Source organism: Zonotrichia albicollis, chromosome 3 (genome assembly GCF_047830755.1).
Source record: "Zonotrichia albicollis isolate bZonAlb1 chromosome 3, bZonAlb1.hap1, whole genome shotgun sequence".
NCBI lineage: Eukaryota > Metazoa > Chordata > Aves > Passeriformes > Passerellidae > Zonotrichia > Zonotrichia albicollis.
Window position 1 is genome coordinate 63531566 of NC_133821.1, and position 26032 is coordinate 63557597.

The following is a 26032-nucleotide window of genomic DNA, read 5'->3' on the forward strand; positions in this document are numbered from 1 at the left end:
ACCACCAACGAAATTCCCAAAGTATTCCCCAGCATTTTTTCTCCTCGTTTACTGAACTGAGCTGCCCCATGCCACACTCTCCTCAGTGTCCAGCAGGACACTGCCACCAGCACTGGTCTCTGAGGCCAGGTACCTGAGGGGATCTTCAGGCACAGGGACGAGCAGCCTCCCTCCCATTCAGAAGCTACTGGGAAAATGCTGCATTGCCAAGAGGAACATTTTCATTCTATGGTAAGGATTTGGTTTAGGATGAAAACATTAAACTTGAAATGGGATGATCCCATATAGTGCAGATGTGTGTGAGCATCCATAGAGACAAAGTGTGGGAGTGTATTTGTGTCTATGGTGTGTCTATACACACTTACACACACGCTTGTGCACATGGGAGTGTAGAGATACAAAGCAACATGTAGACATCTAAATATATAATTACGTCTATATTCACATCAGAAGTTTATATATAAAGTGATTTGGCTAACTGGTACCAAAACCCTGTAACTATCTTTTATAAGCAATGGCTTATGGAGATTCTTTGGGCAAAACACATTAAGTCCTGGAAGCTAAGTGGGGGAAAAGCCAAGCCCTTATTTTGTTGCACCAAGTGTTTATATTTTATTTCATATGTCTAATCAAGACAAAGCAGATCTGAAACGCATATTTAAGAACCTGAAGTTTTCAACAATAAGTAACCTAATTTCCAGAAAAAAGCAATTGCTAAAATACTTATTTAAACTGCGTTCATGGAAACAAAGAGAAAACACTTTAAAAATCTTAAAAATGTCAAATCAACTTGACTGCTTCTGTATCCCATTAATTCAACAAGATCCTAGGCAACAATAATATTTAGAATAAATATTTTTCTTATGGGAATAGCATTTTCACTCAAATTGACCAGATGATATCAATTAAAAAAAACAAAGATTAGATACAGAAAATACATCTACTGATTTACTTAAAAACTAAACTGTACTTCAGTCAGTACAAAGCTTGTTTAAGAAGATATTGACTTTTTCTTTTAAAAGTCTTCTTACTTCTAAGGGGAAAATGCCTTTTTCCCCTTGCAGTATTTTGAACTAATTTCCATCCAAATGATTAAAATCTGTCCCCTAAAACTTCAGAGAGCACACCCTACTCAGTGTAAAACACTGCACTCCTACACAAATATAAAGCTGAATGTGCCCAAGGCAATCCTAGTACTGATTCCAAGTTCTGCACTTGGCCTATATGCACACCTCAAAAAAAAGAGAGGAAGATGAAGAGCAATATAAATAAATACAATCCAGCGATACAAAAATACAGTAACTTTCTACGCAATATACCATCTGTTCCTCCAGAAAAGCATGCTGCATCAAGCCACAGGGGCTACAGCTAAGAAAAGCCCTTGTAGAAGAGCCAAGTTCTGTAATGAGCAGTTTCAGAAGCTGTGGAAAACTGCAGCAGCCACCACAGAGAGGAGGCAGCCTGCGATACGCTCCGTGGGAATTGCCATCCCCCCGGGCTCAGGGCTGGGGTTACCCAAGCTGCCACAAGGCCCTCAGAGAGCTCCCCAAATGCTGCAAAGCCGGGTCAGAGGTTCACGGCGTACCAGGAAAGCTGGGCTGGGCCGTGCTGCGGAGCAAGTGCTAGCCGTTTGAGGATGTGGTGTTTTGCTATGGGTTTTTACAGGAAAGTTTTGTCTCCAGAGTTACGGACACAGCAAACTGGATTTCCCCGTCTACTCCACAGACCACACCTCCACTGCTGCTGCTCCCTTCTCTTGTACCATGGATCTAGGATCAACAAACAGAAATAGCTTCCAGAACATGGGAACAGGCTCCCTGGTACGCCCGCTGCCCTTGAGGCACATGAAAAGCAGGAGCTGCTGCTGCACGCCAGGTGCTTGCTCAGTGTTGTGTGCCTTACAGCAAATAAAGCGAGCGCCTTCCACCCACTTGGGCAAAGAGGCAGGCAGGAGAGACCCAGATCAAAGAAGTGCTAAGGGGTGCTCTGTTATGGTTTAGAAGGCCAAGTAAGGTGTGCAGGCCTCTCCTTCCAGCTGGCAAAGTCTCAGGTACTCAGGATTATGTAGTAAGAATTTCCTTCTGCCGCTTCTATTGTTATTCATAATGTGTGTGTTAAAAAACGCATCCGGCCTTTCCAGACTTTGGTTGCATTATCACAGGCTTTAGGGCAAGGTCTGAGTTTTGTAAACCATGCTTATAGAGAATCTGCTTGTGTTCCCTGTCACCAACCCCAGAACAAACGACAGAATCACAGAACCTTGGGCAATTAGGAGACCGTACCCAGACTGGAGGGGATTTGTGAGCCAACACATTATCACAGCTCTCATTAATAAAATAATAAACTGTGCAATTACAGTGGGTTGTACACATACCTTAGGGTATGCAATAAGGCACAAATTTAGAAATGGAGTATTTCCAACAATCAACAACAACTTAAACAGGCAAGGATCCTTATCAAACAATTAGGTTACTCAAGAACTACTCCAATAACTGGCTCTTTTTGCCCAAGGTTATGCATTCTAGAACCATGTCATAAGCTTTCATTGAAATAGGCTTTTTCCTCTTCCTTTTTTGTTTGTACTGTTAAAAAAAAAAAGCTCATCTCCCCTCTAATCCACCCATCAGATGAGGTGCAAAATTTTATTTTAAACCATATCCAAAAATGGGGAACTGCAAAGAAAAACTCCAGTATCAAGGATAACCTAATTCAGTTTGGTGCTACTGGGCTACAGATGGAGAAGCAGACACATAGGGCAGGTGAAACACACCAAAAGGAAACATGACACTAAGGCAAACCTTTTGTATAGATTGCTTTATCTTTCTTTTTATGCTGAACCATAACAGAAACAGACAAAAAAAAAAAAAAAAACCAAAAAACCTTTCAAATTATGCCACTTCAAATAAGCAGGCATCAGATCTCATTAAAAAATAAAAATGAAACAGATCATTATACACAAATTGAAGTTAAATACAAGTTTCTCACACCTTAATCATTCCAAAACCAAATAATGGCATTTCACTGGGGAGAGAAGCACACAGGACAAGATACAGCCCTGGCTCCAAGCAAGTTTCTTTTTCAGCTGGGTTATAACTACAAATAATAACCAAAAAAAGCTAAAACCAGAGCTCTAAGCCAGTCAGTTGCAACACTATCACCTCCAACTTCATGTACTTTATATTCAAATAACAATGAAAGCACCTTGGGGTACATAATGTATAATTTTTTTTCTAAAAATACCTTATACCATATGGCAATGTAAAGATCATTTCTGTTGAGAGTGCCTTTCCTTGTAGGTCTTCTCTGCCTGAAGTATCCAGAGGCTGATTCCATGTAGACAGTTTTTCCAACAGTCTCACCTAGTGTTACTATATTCAATGAAAAGCAAACCTTGCATGCTGAAGGTTTCCATTTATAGGCTGGGACAGTCACGAGGAACACTATTTCAGCAGTACAAGTCCTACCTACAGCTGATGGCAAAATCCCAGCCTCATGAAAAAAAGAAGTCAAAATCAATAACTTCTCCCATTCTGCACTTTTATTAGTCAGGACACAATCCCAAATGACAGAATTTTCATTACATTCACAAGAGACAAGGCAGTTCACATGGTGTCACAAGCTGTGCCAGGTACAGTTTGGTGTCATCTTCTCAGATATGGGGCACCGATTAGAAAACTGTGAGATGAGGGCAAGACAGTTTTGTGTTGGCTGCAGAGAAAGTGAAGCTCCAGCAACAAGATCCGTGTTGGCACGATGCTTTTAAGGATTTCCACTGCCTATTTGCGTGGTTAGTCTGCTCATGGATTGACTTTCTGGTCACTTTCCTACAACCAAGAGAGCTGGCAGCACCAGCTCAGCCGCAGTGGGGAGGTGGGTGTCCCACCAGAGCAGCAAGGCTCAGAGAGCACCCTGCTCAAGGGGACACTGAAAGTGCCAGGCACCACCCACGACAGGGCCTGGGGAATGGCCCTTCCACCCTCTGAGCAGACAGACTGATGTGACTGCGTCCTTCAGAAATACGAGGATGTAAAAGGAATTCAAAGTGCTTCAGCTTAAAGGCAAACATCCTTATGGGGTCCAACAAGACATGACCTTGGCTGAGTCAGTCAAAGGCAGCTAAATGGGGCCATGCTCACCTACTGATCCTGCTGCACCCTCCTGGCAGCACAGCACCAGGAGCAGTGAATAACATTTTAGAAATGCATCTGCATAGACACTTGTGAAATAAATGCTAACAGTCATACATAAATAATTCAAATAAATTTATTTATTTAAAATATTTCCTTTGATAGTTAACCAACAGCAGAAGTTGAACCTACATGGAATCCAGGACAAATCTTCCTCCCAGTGACAAACAAGCCAGACCTCCAGCCATGAGCTCTCAGGAAATTATTCCAGGTATATTGTTCTATGAAGGAGACAGGACATGACTAGAGATAAAAGCTATGATCACATATACGTACATGAGTCTAGATTGTATACAATTAGACATGCATACTTAAATATTTCTTCACACAATGTGGCAAACTCTCCCAATTTTCTGCTGTAATATGTTCATTTTTATGGGAAAGCATCAAAGCAGGAATCAAAAAAATGCATTTTTGTTTGAGATAAAAAGACAAGTATAATCCCATCACCTGCATGTGACACCAAATTAGGCAAGGAAACAGAAACACGGCTGTTTTCTAGCATGTGAATCTCTAAACAGCCATCAAATGTATTTATTACACTTTTGGCTCACCAGACAACCCACTTGACTGAGAAAAAGAAAATCAAAATTAGTTTCATTTACTCCCCTGCTTGCTAGTTAAGTGGGTTGAACTATGGAGATTAAATGACACTGTGAAGAAATTAAATCAAAACCATGCATAAGCAAATGTAAAAATAAATACCTTCAAGCACTGAGCAAGGTAAGAAGCATCATATTCTGTGTGCAAGCTACCTGTGGAGATGTCAAAGTTGGAAGTTAGAGGATGTTACCACTGTAACCCTGAATGGGCCTTCCATAGGATCTTAGTTACTCAGTGATGCATGCTTGTATGACTTGAGAAGGGACAGGGATTCTAAAGACTGTATTACTAAAATTCTGTAGGTTAGAGGGACACTTGATCTGATAAAAATAACTTCCAGTAGGCAATTACAATCCACTGTCAATCACATTCAAACCTCCCATCGCCATCGTATTGATCTTCCCCTCAAAGCCTCATCCTCAGCCAGCACACATCCAAAACTGTGTATTTAACATCCCTGTTTTCTTCTATATTAATAAGGTTGTGAGTGAGAAAGAAAACTAAAAGGTTTCTCTCATATTCACTCAATTTGTGTCAGTGTGGGAAAAAAAGCCACACTGACGTTTTGAAGATGTGTGCATAAAGGAACTCCACGACCCCATGTGTCTTTCTCTTCCCTGCCATGCACAGGGTGATGTGGGGAGCAGGGGAAGGGAAGTCAGGGTACATCTACTGCATCTACTTCACTGCTCCTACAGGAGAATGAGCCAAGACCCCAGACACACCGCTATAAAGCATCACACAGAGGACATAACACCAAAACTAAAGCAAAGGTTCTTCCTGTACACTCATCTTTCACAAGTGAATGTGTCCAGTCCAGCCTCCCATCATGGAGCGTTTGGGTCTATCAGCCTTGCATGAGGAAATCTGTACAACCCAGAAGCAAAACAAGCATTTCCAAGGTGACATGTAAACACATCCTGGCCTTGCTCCAAAAGAAAAATTTGGAAGACCTGGTATGTTTCTACTCTCTTCTGTATTACTTTCTCACCTCTCCTTCAAGCCTGTCATAGGTACTAAACAGAGTGGTTGAATTTTTTCCATGAAGAGATCACTAATTTAATAGAATCACTGAACAACTATATGAGCTGAGCTAGAAAACAAAGCAGAGCAAATGAACGTAATGTATGTCATCCTTCTGCCTCCCCACATTTCACAGACCAAAGTCCTGTCAGACCAAATGAAGGTGCCATCATGCTACTGCATATCAGCTCCAATTTACAACCTTACTTGCTTGGAAAAAAAATAGCTGACTCAAAATTGCCCTACTAATTACTCCAAATCATGCAGTCGTTTTACTAATGCGTGGCTGACTATAAAGTTCTTCACCAATAATTAACATTACTCACTACAATAAATTAGGTCAAAGATGAGTACAATTTGTGCATTTAATTCGTAATCAGGTAAATCAGAGACTAAAAATATATTACATATCAAACATGACAGGACCAACTTCACTGTCCTCTTGATCCCAACATTTTCCACCATAAAAACCAACTGCAGAGGTAGCAACACCGCGTTTGGTATCACTCTAAAACAAATACCTTCCTATCAGTTTGTATTTCACTAACATCATTTCCTCCTAAGCGTATTATATAAACTACTCCTACCCTTACACTTACCACAAATTTCTTCAGATGTATCAGTAACATCTTGCTAAGCCTGCATCAAAATTCAACTGTACCTCACAAATTAAATACATGTAGCTTATCCATTATTTAAGCCTTAAGAAATCAAATATTCTAGCCAAGCAGCTCTGTGAAAATATTCACTAACTTTTAAAGGGATTTTGCTTCTATTGCAGGACCAAGCATAAAATAATGGAACAGACTGCAAGTTTTGTTTGACACGAATTTACTAAGAATGTTGGAAGAAATTAAATTCACATAGCTTTGAAGAGATTTTAAAGCAAAATCTCTTTACTCAAAGAGCCTAGGATTACAGCCTCACCTGGTGATCAAAACAGATTATCATATCAAGACAGCAGGGAGATGTCCAACTTTATAGTCTCATAGATGATATTTAATCCTACAGTTTCTACCAAACTGTAGAAACTTTTTTGACTTATACAGGATGGGGAATTTGGCTGTAGGAGTCTATGAATGTCCTGCCAAAGATAAATGCCTTTTTCACTAAAGAACTATTTTACTTCAGACAAATACACTTAAAAGGCTTTTCATAAACAGTTTCAGAAATTTCATTCATAAACATAACTGATTTTAAATGGAAATAAGTCAAAAATTGCCTATTTCTATTGTTTCAGAAGACCATGAAGTGTACTTTTCTTTTCTAAAACATTAACAAAACAGTTTTAGAAATTCAACTCTCAAGATGAATCAGAGTTTCACAGGTGTCACACAGGACTCAGCTGAACACTGTCAGCGTGCAGAGGTGTCAGTGAACCACGGGCCTACACGATGCTCTAGGGCGTCTCTTTCACTGCTAAGGCTTGTGCAGAAAGAAGGAAAATCCCATCCAGTCCTCAAAAAATTGACAACAGTTAAGAGCAAATAAGGATATTATTTTTCAGCTAACTGAACTATTTATTTTAGCTGTCTTTGAGAGACAAACAACATAAAACTCCACATACTTCTAGAACTTTTCAAGCACACTACACACAAAATGAACTACACTGACCTGTGAGACTGGTAATAGATGCCAGCAACTGAGGTCTCTGTTGAATACTGACTTTGGTCTAAACTGAATAGTTTTTGCTCTAACTAAATAGTGTCATGTCTTGTTGTCAAGGAAGGGTAACCTCAGTTATAATTTCATACTATTCTTTCTTGACGCACTACACATGTTTTGTTTTAATGCAGGCCACAAACACAAATACATAAATACAGAGAACTGGGACTTCTATCTTACTAAAATAAACAAAAACAACAAAAAAAACCACACCAACATGTAACAAAAACCCCACTGTCTAATAAGACTAATTTTGATAACCCTGATCCTGTATCATTAGATTTTTTAAACTTAGAGCTCCTTTCTGCCTAAGCACAGATGTTGGTCTATGGAAAACCTGCTCAATAAATAATATTATTTCAACAACATTCTCTGATGTTTCATATCTTACACTGTGCAGTTAGAACTTTCTTTCAGCTTTTTACATTTCTTTAGCAATACTACTCTCCGTACCCACAAAAGTCTAAACTTCACCATAAATTACAGAAAACTACTTGGAACTTTTCTGCTTCATTTTTTTTTGAGTATTTTCTTATGAAGAGGGTCAAACTCTACTTTATTGCATTACTTTTAAAATGTCACCTGACACTGTAATTTCAATTCCCGTTCCCTCCTCTAGTTTTTACTGTTCTATTAAACTGAACTATACATGCAAATTACCTAACTGCTTTTCTTTGTATGAAATTTCCAATAAACTACTACCTGAAAGAGAAACTTTCTGTAGCAGTCAAACCTTGAGCTTCTCCTGTATGACACAACAGCAATTAAGCTAAGCCTTTCAAAAAATACTGTACATTCTTTTCCCCACCTTTTTTGCAACTTACAGAAATCTAAGATTTTAGTCAGAGTTGCAGCAGTTCATTACGAGTTACTTTAGTTGCAATTAAGTGAACTTCCACATTTAAGAACAGATGTATTCTTTACTATTCTTTTTTGGGGTGTGCAGGATCAAATTTCTTGTACATTAATTGCATTTTTCAGGCTCGGTAAGTGTATTAGGGCAGAACTATCAACTAACAGGAAAAAAAAACAAAACAAAAAACCAGAAAAACAAGAAAATAATTTAATGTAAAACACAAATTGAGGCGCAACAAAACAAACTCATGCGTACATCAAGTGGCCATAAAGTCATTACCTACTACATTATTACATGACTTGTGGTTACCATGTCATACTTAGAAGGAACTTTTTTGCTGAGACCAAGTTTACACTGACAGCGATAGAATGTGCATAAACAAACTCAGAAAAAGGGGATATTATCACTATACAAACTGGTCATATCAGTATCACCATGTACCAGGGGAATTTACATCAGATAATTAAATCCATATTTATGCACTGTATCACTTTCACAAAAGCACTCAAGTGGTACACTATTGGGTAGGCTTGCCCTGAGACTCCCATCCAGAGAAAGTGAAGGGGGAAAAAGCAGGCACAGGTTTTTTCTTATTCAAGTAAAAGGCAACATCCAGGTTCAAAAACCAGTAAAAGAGACACATCCAGGGCAGAACAAGGAAACACGGAAACATAAGCAATACTGTAACCAAAAGCAGAGTGGTCCACACCCCACTGCTGTTACCCTGGCGTACAGAGAACAGTGACCATTTCACAGATGTACAGAATGTGCCTGAAAGACAAATGAAAACAGGCACCCAAAATCCACAACACTTCCTCAGAGCAAGAAGAAGCTTTTATGTTTAGACCATATCAATGATGGCAAGAATTTAATCACAAGACAATAGAAAAAGGCAAACGATTCCTGACAGACAAAATTGCATATGGCACTTTAATGTCTTACTCTACGCTGGGGCTTTTGAAACACTGTGTAAGATTGTTCCCCCTGCCTATATCCTCCTGCACCTTTTCCAGGCTCATAGCTTTGGGAAAGAGAGTTCTCAGGGACAAAGCTTACTGGGGACAACCCAGTGTAGAATAAGACATTAAATTGGCTTTACCCTCCTTACTCACTACGAGTGAGTAAGGAGAGCAAAGCCAATTGTTTAATCTATGAACAAAGCAGAATGGTGAAATAAGATGTCCATGGTACCTCCCACTTGCTATTTTAGTAAAAAGAAAAAAAAGTTTAAAACCCCAGATGTTTCCAGACATTAATATAGTCTTTAATTTCACTAATGATTTCTTGAAGGCTAAACAGGGGCTTGCTACTTGGTTGTCATGGAAAAACTTCTAATATTTCTATTTACAGTGGATTTTTTCTCTCAGGCTGTCAGAGAAGCATTTTCACAAGTCCTAATTTCACTTGAGAATTAAAATTATGGCTGCAATGAACTGCTTTTTAATATTTCCTGCTGAAATAGGAGAATTGTTGCAAAGTCTTACAAAAAATTTTAAGCACCCAGAAGAGAAACAAGGCTGTGCAAAGCTGCTATTTCACATCAGAATGGCACAACCAGCTTGAAACTTTCATTATTCTATCATAATTCTGTGCTGCTTTATTTAAATGTAGCATCCCAAATTACTGACTGAATGTGTGAAAAATATCATTCTGTATTTTCCATCTAGCTTACACTTCCCCTTGCTGTTTCTTCACTTTTGCAGAAACTCCTAGATATTCTATTGAAGGGGGAAAAAAAGAAAAGAAAAAACAAAAAACCAAAACACCCAACCAAACAAAAAAATCTCCAACAAACAAATGGTTAAACTACAGAAGAAAACCAAATAACCTAAAAAATATTTAATCTGTAGCTTGCTACTTCAGAGATGCTGTTTAAGAAATCTTGAGAAAATTAACCTGCCTCTTTAAAAAAACCCAGAATTTTAAAGCAGTTGCCTTGTAACTTATCGGACCTTTTTCAAATAACAAAGGTATGCAGCCTCTGCACTCAACACTGCTGTTCAACTCCCAAAAGTATTAACAATGAACTCTTCCTGAAGCCTTTAACCCGCAAGAATAATAATAATTATGCATTCCTCCTGCTTGGAGGACCAATAATTTAAAGCCACATACTGACAGTCTGAGGTAAAACGGATAAAACATTTTCTCTTTACCCTGTGTGAAGACCACTGACATGAAGAACCAACTTTTCATGGGCCTGATGGGGCAGAGGAAGCCAATATTCAGCTCTGGCAATTTACCTGCAATCCTTGGGCAGAATCAACTATAAGCAGGCAGTTGTACAGATAACTATCAATATAACCAACCACAGCTTATTATAAACCCCACCACACTCAAATTTGAAGGATGGCAAGCCATATTTCATAACCCAAGTCATATTACTGTGACTTATACATTACTATGACTTGTATATAGGAATACTGCTAAATAGCAAGCATTTTTCTCTTCCATGGGCAAGTATTGCAGTGTTTCACTAAGAAAACCACTTCTGCCAGGCACACAGCTCCTATATTCCCACTACCTTACCCAATATGGTTAAACTACAAAAGCAGTAACAGTAACTACCCCTGCTGTTGACCAAAAACGATGAGCAGAGGGAGATACAAAATGTTACTAATTTCTTCCACTTCTGTTTAAATCCAATTCACCTTTATTCTTTTTTTAAAAGCACCTAAATAAATGAATAAGCAAAGAAGTTTGGCAAAATGCTCAGCAATAAATGTCCTGCTTTAAAAACTTCCAGCTTAGTTACAAACATGCAGACCAGGGTCATAAATTTGCTCGCACAACTAAGTACAGCCAATGATATTAGAAATAGTTAAAAGTCAAAAAAGAATAGCCTTGTAGGGTGCCATCACATAAACTAAACATGATATACTGCCAAACACTCAAGTAGACACATGTACCATTATTCATCAAGGACCACATGAATGCATATGGCTCTCTGTTTTGTCCTCATAGTAACAAGAAGGTTTGTAAACAGATCTCGCATATGAGGCAATCTAGTCACTTGAGAATCTAATAATCTGCCTTTATAAAGAAGCATTCTGCACTGTTGCCACACAATTGGACTTAGATACACAATTAAAAGTCCTCTATATTTGTGCCTTGGGACAAGTGCTGCTTGATTCTATCCTAATCCACAGCAGTGAGGTTTTAAGAAGTCACCACAGTCAGGACGTACAGAATTGCCATGCCCAACAGCCATTGGAAAATCACATCAACACAACAGATACAAAACATTGAAAATGCGGATTGTTCGATCAACAAAAGTAATGACACACTGCTTTTGTGCTGTATTACTGCTGCCTTTGCATAGCTGAAAACCACAGCAATCTTCAATACATTTGCAGAAGACAGTAATACTTCTTAAAACTCACATGAAAAAACCTTCTCAGTCTACTCTACAACACTTGACTTTTTGAGAAATGAGACAAAGCAAAACAAATATTGAAGAAAGTTTCAGATAATCCATACCTGAAGTTTCAGAAATATCTCCTGAGTGGAAGGATCAGGAAAGATTTAAATCTAAGCGTAAATAAATATAAACCCCAGGATATACTGCATCTATCTAAATATATTCACGTGCTGCAAATCCAACAGGCAGAGACTCTCCTATCTTTGAAAAACAGATGCACTTTTTCAGCATGTCTGTATATCATCTTCACTATCAAAAATATTGAACATTCCACACCGTGTCCTGATAACCTGGGGATCAAATTCCTCTGGTAGTCAGTGGTAATCCACAACAACAACAGAACTTAAAACTGGGCCCACTGAATTTGTACCTCGTTAGACCAGTAGTTGCTTTAATCTATTAATGACTCCAATTAGCCGGTGTCCCCAGAACTGCTGACGATGATGACCGGAGCCCCCTTGCGCTGGGAGCTGCACGAACACTCGCCCGCACACGCAGCTCCGGGAAGCGGAGGAATACAGACCTAGCCAGCAATGCTTCTCCTCTGCCACCCTGACCACTTTGTTTACTTCTTTCGTAAGAGCCCTCAGTATAAATTCATTAGAAGAAAAAAAAAAAAAAAGAAAAAGTGACACCCTTGACTAAGTCAGCATAAAACGTTTAGTGCCCCCTCTATTACTTAATAATGTACAAACCCAGACAAATTTAATACTAAAGTAGGCTTCACTTTAAAATGAGACAGGAGAAACTATTTAGCTAAATGTTTCTGCTGAAACTCATTAGCATTTCGATTACTTTAGTTTAAAAACGTATTTAAGAACTATTGCCTAAAAAACTCCAACTCTTTAGTATCTCAGCAGAAGTTTCATTTCTGCAACTATTATATTAAAAAAAAAAAAAAAAAAAGTTTGACCATTAGTGCCAGCTAATAAGAAAAACAGAACCCTTTTCCGGGAAATTAAGCTCCGAGGAGGTTTATCGTTGTCCCGGGACGAGCCCCGGCCGCCTGCCCACGGAGACAAGATGTGCTGGCCGGCGGCCGGCCGGGACCCCGGGCCAGGCGCGCTGGGGCGGCGGGGCCTCCCCCCGGCTTCCCCACCCGCGGGCCGGAGCTCTTGGGGACACCCAGCACGGGGAGCCCGGACACCACCGCCCTCCGTCCGTCCGTGCGTCCGTGCCCTCGACCTCGGGCTCCCTCTCACGAAGGGAAGGCCGTGCGCCGCGCCAGCCCCCGGCAGGAAGGTCGGGGCGGGCTGCGGGGCATGACCCGGGATAACCCGGGGCTTTCCCCCGCCTCCCCCCCGCGCCGCTTGACCCCGACGGCGGGGACACGGCGGGGCAGCTCGCCGCCCCTGCCCGCCTCCCGGCGCGGAGCCGGCGTGCGGCGGTGTCTCCTATGCGATATCCTATGCGACAGGCGCGGATGTGCCGCTTACATAATCCCCGCCGGCCGCACACGTACCCCGCATTACATAAGGGATCGTGCCCCCGCCGGCCCCCGCGGTAGCCCCGCCGGCGGGCGGGGGGACAGAGGGAGGGAGAAAGGGAGGGACCCGGCGGCGGCCCCGGCCGAGCCCCTCGTTAACCCCCTTCCTGTGGCGTTTACACGTCATGGAACATTCCCGGAACGGGCCAACGTCCCACCCACTTCAGGGAACAGTCACCGCGGCGCAGCGCGCACACGCACTCTCGCACACGCACCCCGGCGCGGTGCCGGGTGTCCCCGCACACACACGCACTTCCCCCGTGTCCGGCACCCCCGCGGGGACGCGCTGGCAGCCGGGGCACGTCCCCTCGCTCCGCTCCCTCCGGCGCCCTGCGGCCCCGGGCGCCCCCCCTGCCTCGGTGCCCCCCCATCCGCTCCCGGGGCGCCGGAGGCCGCGCTGAGTGCCCCGTCGGGTCGGCCCCCCCGCGGGCGCCTCTCCCCGGCGGTGACCATGCCCATTCCCCGCCGCAGGAGGGGATTACGCAAGGCAGCCTTCTCCTCATCTGCATACACTTACAAGCCGGGTATTCCCCACATTTCCTAACGGCGTGTCACCGACAAAGGCCTGTCCCCGCCGTGTCCCCCTCCTGCGCCGGCTCAGCGGGAAGGGCCGCCGGCCGTGGTGCCCCGGGGACGGTGCGGGTGCCTGCCAGCGCCCGGAGCCGCCGCCACAGAGGTGACTTACCGGTCCGGCGGTTTTACAGCCCCGGCGGCTTCCCCCGCAGGCGCCCTCCCGCCGCCTTGCCCTCCATTTACCCCCGCAGCCCCGGGCGGCACTCGGAGCGCCGGCCACGGACCCCCCGGTCCTGCCTGCCGCGGCCCGACCCCGGCCCCGCGGCGCCCCGCAGCCGAGCCCCGCCGCCCCGGCGCGGCTGTCAGCTGGTGCCGGTGACAGGGAATGAGCGGCGGGCAGGGAGGAGGGGGCTGCCCGCAGCAGCCGGTGCTGCTCACCTGGGAAATCACCGAGGAGGAAGGAGGGAAGCCCTCCCGGTGCCCTTGTTGTTGTTGTTGCTGCTGCTGCTGATCCCGCCGGGCGCTCGTGTTGCTCCTTTGCTAAGGGCTCGCCCGGAGTGAGGCGGCTCGCGGTGCTTCTTTATATATAAAGACGGACAGAGATATTCCAGCGGCCAAGGGGCGCCCGCTTCACGCGTTTATCTTAAGGCAGGTCATTCCTCTCCCTCTTTTTGGAAAGGCTCATCACCATCTCCCTGACAGTGGCGGAGGGGCTGGTGTTGCACGGGGGAGAGGCGGAGGCCCGGGAGCCGCAGCCCGCCCTGGCCGCGGCGGGAGGGAGCGCTCCGCGCTGCAGGCGGCTCCGCCGGGCTATTCCTGGCACCACTTCCCAGAACAGAAGTTACGGGGCGGCGAGCGCGGAGCGAGCGCGGGGAGCGCGCCGCCCGTGACGTCACTGGGTCCCCCCGCGCGGCGGCGGGAGCGCTCCCGGGCGCGGTGCTGGGCGCTGCCCGCCCTGGGAGCTGCGCGGGGCGGGAGCCGCGGGAGCTCCGCGCCGGGGAGGGCGCGCACCGAGGGGGCAGGGCCTCGCAGGGCGAAGCCGCGGCCTCTCCCCGCCGGCGGAGATCGCCGCTCCCCTCCCCCTCCCCGCCGAGGGAACTCCCAGGAGAGCCAGTCCCGACTTGCCGTGCGCAAGCCGCGCGTCCTCCCGGCCTGAGAATTTCCTCCGAGGACGCGGGATCCTCCTGCCCCCTCCCTTCCCTCCGCTTCCTTTCTCTCCCTCCCCCGGCCCCTCCACCCCCTCGCTCTCGCCCGGCCGAGATCACGTTATCTGTCAAGAAGAACAATGCACCGCCGGGGCTCCCCGTGGCGGCCGCCGGCCCGGCTGCGCAGCCGAGCCCGGGTCTCCCCCGGGCAGGGACCACCCCGGCCCTCGCTCACCCTCAGCACGTGGGCCCGCAGGAGGGGCGCGCATCGGGCCGGCCCTGCGGGGCTCGCCGCCGCCCCGGAGGGCAGGCAGCCCGCCGCGCCGCCCCGGGCTGTGCCGCAGCCATACGCATTTATTGCAACACCCGCTCGCCGCCAGCGCCGCGGCCGAGCGGAGCGGAGCGCCGGCCTCGGGAGCGACCCGCGCCGCCGGGAGGGAGGGGGGGACGCGGGCGGCCGCCTTGCCGCGCCGGGTAACGGGGCTCGCAGCCCCCGCCGCCGCTCACGGGGCTGCCCGCGGCCAATGGGGGCCCGCAGCGCCCGGGGCGGCGGGAGGGGCTCGGCCGGGCCGGGGCCGGGGTCGCTCTCCCGCAGCGGCCCCCGGCCCCGGGGCAGAGAGGCGCTGCAGGGGAAATTCCCTCCCGGCCGGGCGAGGCGGTGCCCGTGCTTCCTTGAGACATCCCACCGCCCTTCCGCGGTGGTCGGGAACCCAGCACGGGTTTTCGGAACCTTCGCCGAAGCAGGAGCCGGCCCTGCTCCCGCACCGACACACGCCCCGGGTCCTGTCGCTCACACTGTCTCAGAGTTAGTTAACCCTGAGCGGGATCCGGGGAACAGCGTTTGTATTCCTGAGATTTGCCACGGCTGCTCGGAGCGCGAAGCTCAACCGGCTGGTTCCCTCTCCTGGCCGCTCCGGCAGTGCGGGGGTCCCTTGCCTGGCCTCGCCTGCTTTGGCTTTGCCGTGGCACCGGCGCCCGCTGGGTTTTTGACAGCAGGTCTTCACTTACTGTTCAGAGTAAATTTTCTTTTGGGGAATCCATTCAGCCGCGCTTACAGGTTACTGGAAGTCGATTTGAAGTGATGCCAACTCACAGCACCATCACAGTGACATCGAAAGTCATACTTGGCATCTGAGATTATTCTTTTGATTGAAATCAAGAAAAAAATCTGTCTCGTGGATGAAAAGGAAAAAGTTTATACATAAATCCTGAAAACAATGGTTCTTATGGTAGATGCCAGAGTAAATAAAACCATTATTTCATAATTTTAGTAGCTAAGAATTTTAAGTTGTTCATGCGTCTTTTAGGGACTAATAACAACTCAGTGATCAGAGCTGGCAATACAGGGACATAAAAGGGCATAGAATCCATTAATAAAAATCTCATGCTACCGTGGTCTTTGGCCCCTGTTAATTTGGTGACCTCTGAGTCGTGTTCATAGTGCTTCATTTTGCTCAATCCAGGAGGTGCAGGAGACTCTTGGGATTTCTTGGGGTTTTCCCTCAAGTTATATAGGCACAGGATCATGTGACCATAATTTCATGATAAATTATGACTTCTTTTACAAATAAGGCTTGCTCCTACAAGCATGTTCAGTACCGAGAGGGATGAACAAAGAGGGTTTGAAAGCTCCTTGTTATGTCTGTGAGCATGTCTGTCTTTGTTTTCCTGATTTTGGTGTAAGTGATACTGTCATTCCTGACACTGAGTATTGTTTGACTGGAATTATTCTGTCTGAGCAAACATATTGACTTTGGGATTGTGATCTTTATTTGATGTCATATTAGAATAAGTCAATGGGAAATGGGAGTGCTTAGGATTTGTTTCAAATTGAGGTTTTCCCATCCTGCTGTTTTCTACAACAGCAGCATTTATAATTTATCTCTGACCCCAAATGATGGTTGCCAGTATGTTCCCCTCTGGGAGGCTGCAGACTCCTGACCAGCACCTTTGACTTCTTTGCGTATGCCCAGCGTTGTCGTCCCCTCTCCTCCTCTTGCAAGACTTCAAAAGTTCATTTTTACTGTCACAGAGACCAGGCCACAGAATGTTCAGTGTTCAGAATAGGAGTTTATTTACAATCAGTCTCAAAGCAAAGTAAAAAAATGCTTCTCCGTAATGCCTTTCAAAATAAGGGTCTTTTTCCAATTATATTGGTTACCTCAAGAAGCTATACTGTGTGTGCATTCCCACATTTCCCGCATGTACCATCTGAGCCAAAGCCATTTCCTTCACTGTGGCTCTACAAGGTATGTGCTGGAGCTACAACTCTTTGGCACTTTGGTTCTTCCAGCAGAGAGAGTGAAGCTATACCTGTGCTCAGAGAGAGACCCTCACTGTTCCACAAAATATGCTTGGCTCAAGCCCCAGAGCAGGTTTGGACAAGCTGCACAACTTGCAGCTGCAAGAGTCCTTAGCTTGGAGGAGACCTCCCCAGGCAAAGGGGTACGGAGTTCTCCCAGGGTTCCTTCAGCCCTGTCCCTCTTTGTGCACACTTGCAGGGGAGTGGGTGTAAGTGAGGACAGACTGACCTTCATCCCGACCGCTGCCCTTTCCCATCCCCCAGGGAGCAGAAGGCAGGAGCACTGTCCCTCGGGGGCCTGCGGCTGGGATGCTGGGATAGTTTTCCTCCCAGACTCCTGCCACTGACTCCGCAGAGAGGCATCAGACATCTGAATCACTTTCTCTCGCCTACTCATGGCAACAGCATAACTTAATGATGATGTCCTTGCTTCATACCATCCTGTCATTTCCCTCTGGATTTTTTTTCTATGTTTACACCCAGCATTTAATAAAACTATCACTCTAACAAAGAAGATAACTAAGGGAGGTCTCAGATGTAAGATTTACAGCTGATATTTAAATATAGATTTTGCAGATTCATCAAAAAATAAGTCAGTCTTGATGCCTGGAAAGCACCTTGGCCATCAAAGCTTCAGCTTACAGCAAACACAACATACAATGATAATATTCAGCAATGATGTTCACAGATTATTAAATGCTATAAATTATTCTGAAAATTTGGTTTGATCTCAGAGCACACAGAATCCATCAGTTTTGTAAACTGTGCTGCTCTCAAAGTAGATAATAGAAAGCATTACATAATTTTTCTATAATAGTGCAGTTGAACTGAAATGTTAAACAACCATTCATTCCTAAAATAGCTAATGATTTTAAAAGAATTCATCCTTTCTTAAGAAAAAATTACTTCGTCCCCAAACCTGTACCCACAAGCTCATTACTATTCTTCACAAAGTTGCTACAGATAGAACTGCAGCAAAAGGGACAATTCCTTTATATAAGGCATTGATACCTCTTAACTGATTTAACTGTGAGCAGTGTAAAGCAAAATTGACCAAATGTATCCAATTTTCTGAAAGTCTCTGAGGGTAGGAGTGCAAAACAAAATTAGTGGTGTTATTTTGCTGTTTAGATCCCCTTTCTTAACATTTGATTAAAAGTTAGAAAATCTATAGGAAATCTATGGGAATCTATGTGAATGGCTTTCCTCATCAATAAATATGAGGAGTTTTCTACCAGTAATGTTTAAAACACATTGTCCTTGTTTATACAGGAGTTTCCTCTCGTATTCCTTCTCCCATTTTTTTGACCTGCTATTTCTCTGCTCATCAGAGAGAGAAGGGCCCTGAGCTGGGTGCTGGGCGATGAACAGCCTGCAAGAGTGAGGGTCCCAGCCACCACTCCCTCCCAGGGACACATGGAGAGCCTGAGAGGGCACACCCAGCAGCTCTGGGACCAGCAAGGAGGGCGCCAAGGGAGACCCAGATGGATCATAAGAGTTGGCAAGAGTACTAAAAGGGCTGCGTTTGCCTCTGACTTTACTTAGGGTGTCAAATACATCACAAAATCCATTTTAAGAGCAGTACTAATTCAGGTAACTGATTTTTTACTTTAAGAGATACCTACCTTCTACTGACCATCTCAAGCTCTTCTCAGAGATAACTACAAGCTATAAGTTTCACTTATCATTTAATACGATAAAAATGCATTTCCTGCCACAGCATTCCACTTTCTCATTTGTACATATTGCTTTCCTTTTGCTCAAGTGCCATCTTATCATATGAGAAAAGAGGAAAGACACTGCCATTTCACCCTCTCAACACCTCTTCCTATGTGTTCCTTGAATCCAGGCTGCTGTATCTTGTTTGTCTACTCTCCTACGTAAACAAGGGTAATCTTTCCTCACAGGGGAGTGTGCCCATGACTCCTCCACAGAGCACAAAGGAGTCACAGTGAAGCACTCCTTTATGCGCAACAGCTCCAATCTCATACAGTATCAAATGGTGTGAAGGAGCATGAAGCCAAGGTGGTGAGCTTGAACAAGCCTGTGTGTAAATAACTCTGGCAGAGGGCCCAAAGGAAGGGGAGTCCTGTTTGCCTGCTAATGAACAAATGGCTGTATTTCCTGAAGGAAAAATATTTTTCTGCTATCTTGAGATTTCCTTAAAAAAAAAAAAAAAAAGTGATTTTCTTCACATAAAGTATTTCCAGATGCAGAACTAACATGCTGTGTGCATCAACAACTTGATAATAACATGTCATCACTTGACCTTGGAAGAGGGTGAAAAAATAAAAAAGGCAGAATTTTCTGAAATTATGCCCTTTCATGGGAACATTTTTTAAGCCTGTGAATCCTGGGAAACGGTTTTTTAAATAAAATTTGATTACTTTTACTCATTTTAATTTTTTTTCATAGCTAATTGACTAGCTGAATAGGAAAATCTACACTGCTGACTTGAAACTCAGGCAAGGGATTATGTGCACTTCTCATGTGAGATAAATAAAGCTTGTAAGTTCTATAACCAGGTTCTATTTGCTTGTCCTTTTTAACATCACAATCCAATTAAGTTTTTGAAAGACTTTTAGGCATTTGAAAAAAATATTTTGCCTTGCTGACAAGTGGAACATATTACCAAGCACTGGTTATTTATCTTTAAATATAAAGTACTAGTTCCTGCAATTTTCTATACTGGACTCAGTTCTCCCCCTCACCCTGCCCCATTTTTTATAGGAACAACTGAAGTAAGAGCCTGCCAAAAGCATGACATGATTTAGCAACTTCTGAGTTATATATAACCTGAACTATTAAGTGACTTAATTTTCTAAAAGCTTACCTATTTTTATTCCCATTAGCCCTGATAGCCTTTCATTTAGCATTCTTCTCAAACAGGCAACTCTTTTGCATCATCTTCCAATTCAGAGAAACCTCCAGTGCTTCATGCATAGAGAATTTAATGTATGGGCTGAGAGAGCAGAGGGGCAGGCCACTCTTAACAGTGAGTAGTGACAACTTGAAAACATAGTAAAGAAGAGATCTCAAAATGGCATGGGGCACTTTGGATAAGAAAAATTGCATTAACTAAGTTGCAGCTATCTAGAATTTCACCACATTATCCTATCTCCATAACTCTTCTGGCACATGTCATGGGAACCTTCCTAACCACATTGGTTACCTTCCTGGTTTTGCATTCCTGGTATCTTCCCACAGGCAAGCACCCCAAGCATCCTGCAAATACTTTCCTTCTCAACTGATTGAGAGGGAAGTGTGCCACCTACTGAAGGACCTCAGCCACTTTCTATATGTCTTGGACTTTCTTAAGTTCTTTCCCATTTCTGAACTTTCCAGGCCTTCACACTACTGATTTGAATTAGAAATTAGTCTTTGGTTTATGAAAGTTTGTAAACTCAGCAACTGGAAGGTCATGAATATGGACATGAGCAAATGTAATCCAGGCTGATTCCATCTAAATCATGTGTAAGCAGCATAATTTGATAAATCATCTGAAAGCAGTTACTCCTACACTGCCACTTTTTGCCAGAAATTAGATAAATATCAAGAATTATCTCTACAAATGTAAGAAAATACTCGATTTGTAGATAATTAGTAAAACACACAGATGAGGTGGCAGTACTGACATACATGGTATTTGCAGTTCAGGTGTTAGTTAGGCATTTTTAACAAATGAGTGAGCAGCTTCACCGCCAGGCAGTAGCTGCCTCTGATGGTGGGTGCACTTTCTTCAAATAATCATTTGGTTGAACAAGCTCAAAGCAAACTTTACACAGCTGCTGTCATAACTTGCTGTTTGACACACCTAGAGAGTGTCCTTTGGTTACCTGAGCCTAACACCACTGAGTTATTAATGCACAGCATGCATTATTTTGGCTACCAAAAATGTTGGAACAGATGTCAGTGTTGTTTCAAGTGTTGTAATAGTGGATCATCATAAAAAAATAATTTAAGACCAATTGATTTTATTAATATCTATGAAACCGCTCAACTGAAAAATTTTCAGTGTTGAGATTCATCAGAGCCTTTCATTTTTGAGTCAGCAATATAAATTCTGTTATATGCACTACAATAGATGATCAAAACTTCTAAAATTGTGATTCACTGAAATTAACAGATACTATATGCCTTTAAAGTTTCTCACACTTCTGTATTGAACTGATTTATTCCTAAGAAATATTGTTCTCAATAATTCTCAGTAAGAATGTCATCAAAACTTCTGCTGGAATGTAAGAAATAAAATAATGCAGTTTAGAGTAAATATCTTAATGGGTTAACAGTTTGAGGATGTGCAAAATGAAATTTGAAGTGTTTCTACCAGTTTTGTTAGTCTTAACCAACTTGTCATATGGTACACCAAAATCTCTGTAATACTTGAAACTGGACCATTCAAGGTTTCACATGTGTAAGACATAGAAGAAAAATAAAATTCATAAAAACAGGGAGAAATCTAACTCTAGACTCACCATCATGTCTATACCTACTATCAGTTTAAAAAGTTCTGCAAGTCACTGCAGACAGTCCAGCAAAACTATCAGCCCAGTGACCAATGCAAGCACCATTATCAGAAAAATTCAGAAGCAAAAGGGATAAAAAAGTGTTACACCTGTATAGATGGAGGTGGCACACACCAAATACTCTTCTGCTCAGGCACAATCTGAAAGATAACATGGTGCCATCTTTCCCATCTTTCTTCTTTCCCATCAAGAAAATGATGAGGTTCAGCAGATTTTACAGGCAAAAAACCCCCACTTAACACAGCACATGGCAGAATTGTAGACCTGAGGCAGAAGAATGCTGTGGGGTGCCTAAATGTCTGAAAACAAGATTGGCCTCATTAGCTGTGAGACAATCCCTTACTGGCTATTAAAAAAAGCTCATATATGTGCAGATGCTTAGGGGTCAGTCCCTAAACCACTCACTGACTGGCAGAAGTGGGTCTATCATGGAAAAACTATAGGAGATTAAAAGAGGAAATTCTTTCCCTAAGTAGTGTAACTGGCCACACTTTGAGGACAAGAAATTACATGGAGCTCTCATCTAGCTGAAATAATGGCAGCTCTTATCTCCCTACTAACTATGGTGGGTTGTTTCAGGGGGCTTTTTCCAGTCACAACTGGCCTTTCTTTCTGCAAATGTCTGACAACTTTTGGGCATTTGAAATTATTTTCAGTTTCAAAGACTGTATGGAGAAGCATTCAATGAAAATTTCAGTTCATCCTTGAATTATTTTTCTTCTTCATAATGGAAGAGACATTGCAGAGCATGTTGTATTTTCTGGTTTAAAATCCAAAATGCATTAAAGATCTCCAACAAATTACTGATTTGTCATAATGTAACCAATTCTAATAGCTAAAATATCAATATTAACTCTATTTCCTGAATACCACAGATTTGTAAATGGGAAATACCCAGGCAGCAAACTTTCTATTACCTGAGTTTTTAAACTTATAAGATTTTTGAGCCATTGGCAGCCCAATTAGGTGTTCAGCATATGTCTTGCATTTCAGAATCCATACACCATTCATCTGGAGTGAAGAAATATGAAGGGGATGTGAGTCATTAATCATATTCAGGAAACAGGTTTCTGAAAATTAATACATGACCAGTTGCCAGTAAGTAACCATCTGCTACATATATGAAAAAAAAGTATGTTCTAAAGCTACATATTTTAATGATAGTTTTTAAATGTTCAAATTGTAAATGGTAATGGAAACAATGTTTCTCTAATGGAATGTCTAAGATTGCTTAAGACCCACCAAGGGCTGCACAATAATTCTGATCAATGGGAGCTGGGTAAAATTGCACAGTCAGTACAGTACAGAGAAGTCTGAAGTCAAGCTGGTGTATAAAGGCATAATTACTGTGAAGTGCAGGAATAACCTTAGTGATTTCAGTGATGTTCTCCTGGGCTTAAAATCAAACAAATGCTTAAGTGTCCTAGATTTCACAGTTCTATGCCCTCCATCCTTACTCACAGACACTGACATTTCTTGCACACCTCTAGGAGAAGACCCTAGACAGTTTGGCCCCATCTCTAATTGACTGTGAGTATGCAAGTACATGCTTTTCCTACTTTTTGAAAAGTTTTGGATTTTTCAAGCAGGTGGACACTATTAATTCACAGAGGCTACATTCATTGGAGGTTTTCTGTTAACAATTTCAGTTGTAATCTCAGTACGTGTCACCACTGCGTCACTGCTGGGGCCAGGGGAGGGAGGCGGGGCAAAGAGTCGAATTGTATTCTTGGTCAATAAAGACATTGTCAGACTGTTTCAGAAGCATATTTACCCAAAAACTAAGAATGGAAATTGCCAGCACAATTACAATGTTTTGGCAAGGAACTAGCATGAAGCCTGGGAAAAGTATGTTCATGGATACCAACATGTATAAAAAGAGATTGACTTCTGGGCTTACAGCAGTGCTCCTGGCTCAAGGTCTGTGGACTGTAGAAATTAATAAAACATCAAATTCAAAGTTCTGTTCTAATCTTCACTTAAACTGTAACTATATTTCAACAATCCAGAAACTTTTGAAACTGCAGAAAAGTTGGCAGCAGATAACCCTGTGTGCTATGAGCAATAGGCACTCACAGCCATATAATAAATTAAAAACAAACCTCTCTGCTGCAGGTAGGTGTAAAGGTCTGTTAAATATTTTAGGTGAAATTCTTTTCTTTCAAAAGATCAAAATTGCATCTTCAGCTTCTGTGCACAAACCAAAATATGACTAAAGATAGTTGATGACTGTAGGCAACAGATTTAAAGCGTAATTAAACTCTGATTTTGGTCAAAAGATACAATGTAAAAAATATTCTAGCAGCCAGATACAAGTAGGATATCTCATGGAGGGGGGAAAAAAATCTCTGAAACCAACAGAACAGATTGGCCAGTCCTCTTCAGTACCAGTCATCTATTATCATCCCAGCAGAACTTCAGAGATCGGTAGGTATTAGCCACTTACATTAATATAACAAGATATTGCTTAGATATTCTGTACTGTTCAAGAGCCCACAACTGAAGAAGAAGGTTTGTGGAATGCCTGACAAACTTGCAAGTACTGAGAAAACAAAGAGTTTCAAGTTTTGCTTCAGTGAAATGCTGTTAGTGAAATTATGAATAAAGTTTTCTGGTTAAACAAATATTTGGAGCCAACAAATCAGGTATTTAGTGAACTCAATTTGTCTACAGTTTAGGATCTTCGCTTACACTGTCTCAGACCTACTAGCTGACTTACAGTGCAGTACTCCACAAGCTTTTATATATCCCTTCTCTACCTCTCCAAGGCCACAGGAGACAGGTCAGCAATGAGAAATGGTGCAGAACTAGATTTTTCCTCCATACCCTAGTTCTGCTAACAGAAGAGGTTGGTATGGAAATCTGAATCCAAACTTATTTAAAGATATTTAGGCTTTTTAATTAGGTTCTCTTTAATTTTCTACAGGACTCGTACAACACAGAAGACAACAAAGCTATTGTTATAGTAGTCAATGAGCTTCAGGGCCCATCCCTGAGGATTTGTATCTTTATTGCCCTGTATCTTTAATGCTTTCCCAAAATAGTGTGGCACCACACACACACTCCACCTAAGAGAATGAAAAGATGCCAACCAGCAAGTTGAGGGCTGGCTGGCAATGTGCAGAGGGAAATGAAGTACATATTGGCAGGAAGTGAAAAAATAAAGTTATGCTGGATGGGAAGAGAAATACTGAGAAGGAAATTATCTCAATTCAGGAAGCTCTTAATAATATGTTTAAAAATAAAGCATATGCTTCAGTATCTTCTTATCAATAGCCTGTGTGCCTCAAGTTAGGCACATATTTGAGCATCTTGCTGAGCTAGGGCTCTGCAGTGAAGTTTCATGAGCTGCTTAAAGTGACATAAGTCTGTGGTGTCACTGAAAGATGTGACCCTCCGCTTCCTGATGTCCCTAGCCCTGTTGTTCCACCACTTCTCCTCTCCTGGCACTAGAACTTGTTGGAGCTGCACTGCCAGCAGCATCAGCAATGCACTTGCAATGGGGGTGGAGGAAAAGAGCAGGTAGGGAGAGGGCAAGGCTGGCTTCTTCTGCACATGCAGGTGAACTGCACACAAGCGGAAGACACTGGTCAAACCATACCCTGTGTGTCCTCAGCCACTCTATTCCTCTTTTAGCAAAGCTAACAGAGAATTCAAACTCATCTTGGATGGCCTGCCTGGGCCTTCACAACCTTTTTCTGAAGTGGTTAAAAAGCCACCATATCTCCATGCAGACATGTTTTAAGATACATATCCTTCTATATGATTTGAAAGAAATTTAAAAGTATTAATTTGCATTTGCAGAACAAACATTTCTAAAAATTGTGTTTGTTTTTCTTTTTTTTACTGGAGAAGTGCCTGACAGATGGTTTGAGTGAGGAGTGGCGAGGCACTTAAACCAATTTCCCAATGTTCTGTCAGTTATTTACAGTTTCTTTTGCACACATTCATCGTTCATAATCTTTCAAAAAATTCAACTTTACCTTTCAATGTATAAGGAAAAAAATGTTCTGATGTCCCATACTGATACCACTGTATGATACTGTTCAAGTTATTGGTCTCCATCATTCAATGTACAGTGCAGATATAGACCAGCTCATTAGTCAGGATGAGACAATAAAACAGCTCTAACCATTTAAAACCTATTAATCTGGATAGCACCATTAGCATAAGCAATAATTTATTATTACCAAATTAAATCCATTATAAGTATCTTGAGTGTCCAATCAGGTTAGTAATAAACTGACTAAAGCTATCTCCCCAAATGACTGTACTCCTTGATGGAATGCTTTTGGGATTGCTATGCAT

The 26032-nt window shown here is 43.1% G+C and overlaps 1 protein-coding gene across 9 annotated transcripts in view; it reads right to left on the bottom strand.

Annotated features, from left to right (window-relative positions):
* The window catches only part of HIVEP2 (HIVEP zinc finger 2), a 135631-nt gene extending 121303 nt beyond the window's left edge, over positions 1-14328 (bottom strand). For 4 of the 9 annotated variants that reach the window (XM_074537653.1, XM_074537656.1, XM_074537654.1 and 1 more), the window contains exon 1: positions 14190-14328. The gene's annotated coding sequence lies outside the window, so the exon portion shown is untranslated. Of the gene's footprint in view, positions 1-11811; positions 12065-13214; positions 13354-14189 lie in introns of those variants that run through there. The other 5 variants (XM_074537658.1, XM_074537661.1, XM_074537660.1 and 2 more) reach the window with 3 other exon arrangements.
* Positions 14329-26032: the final 11704 nt, after the last annotated feature.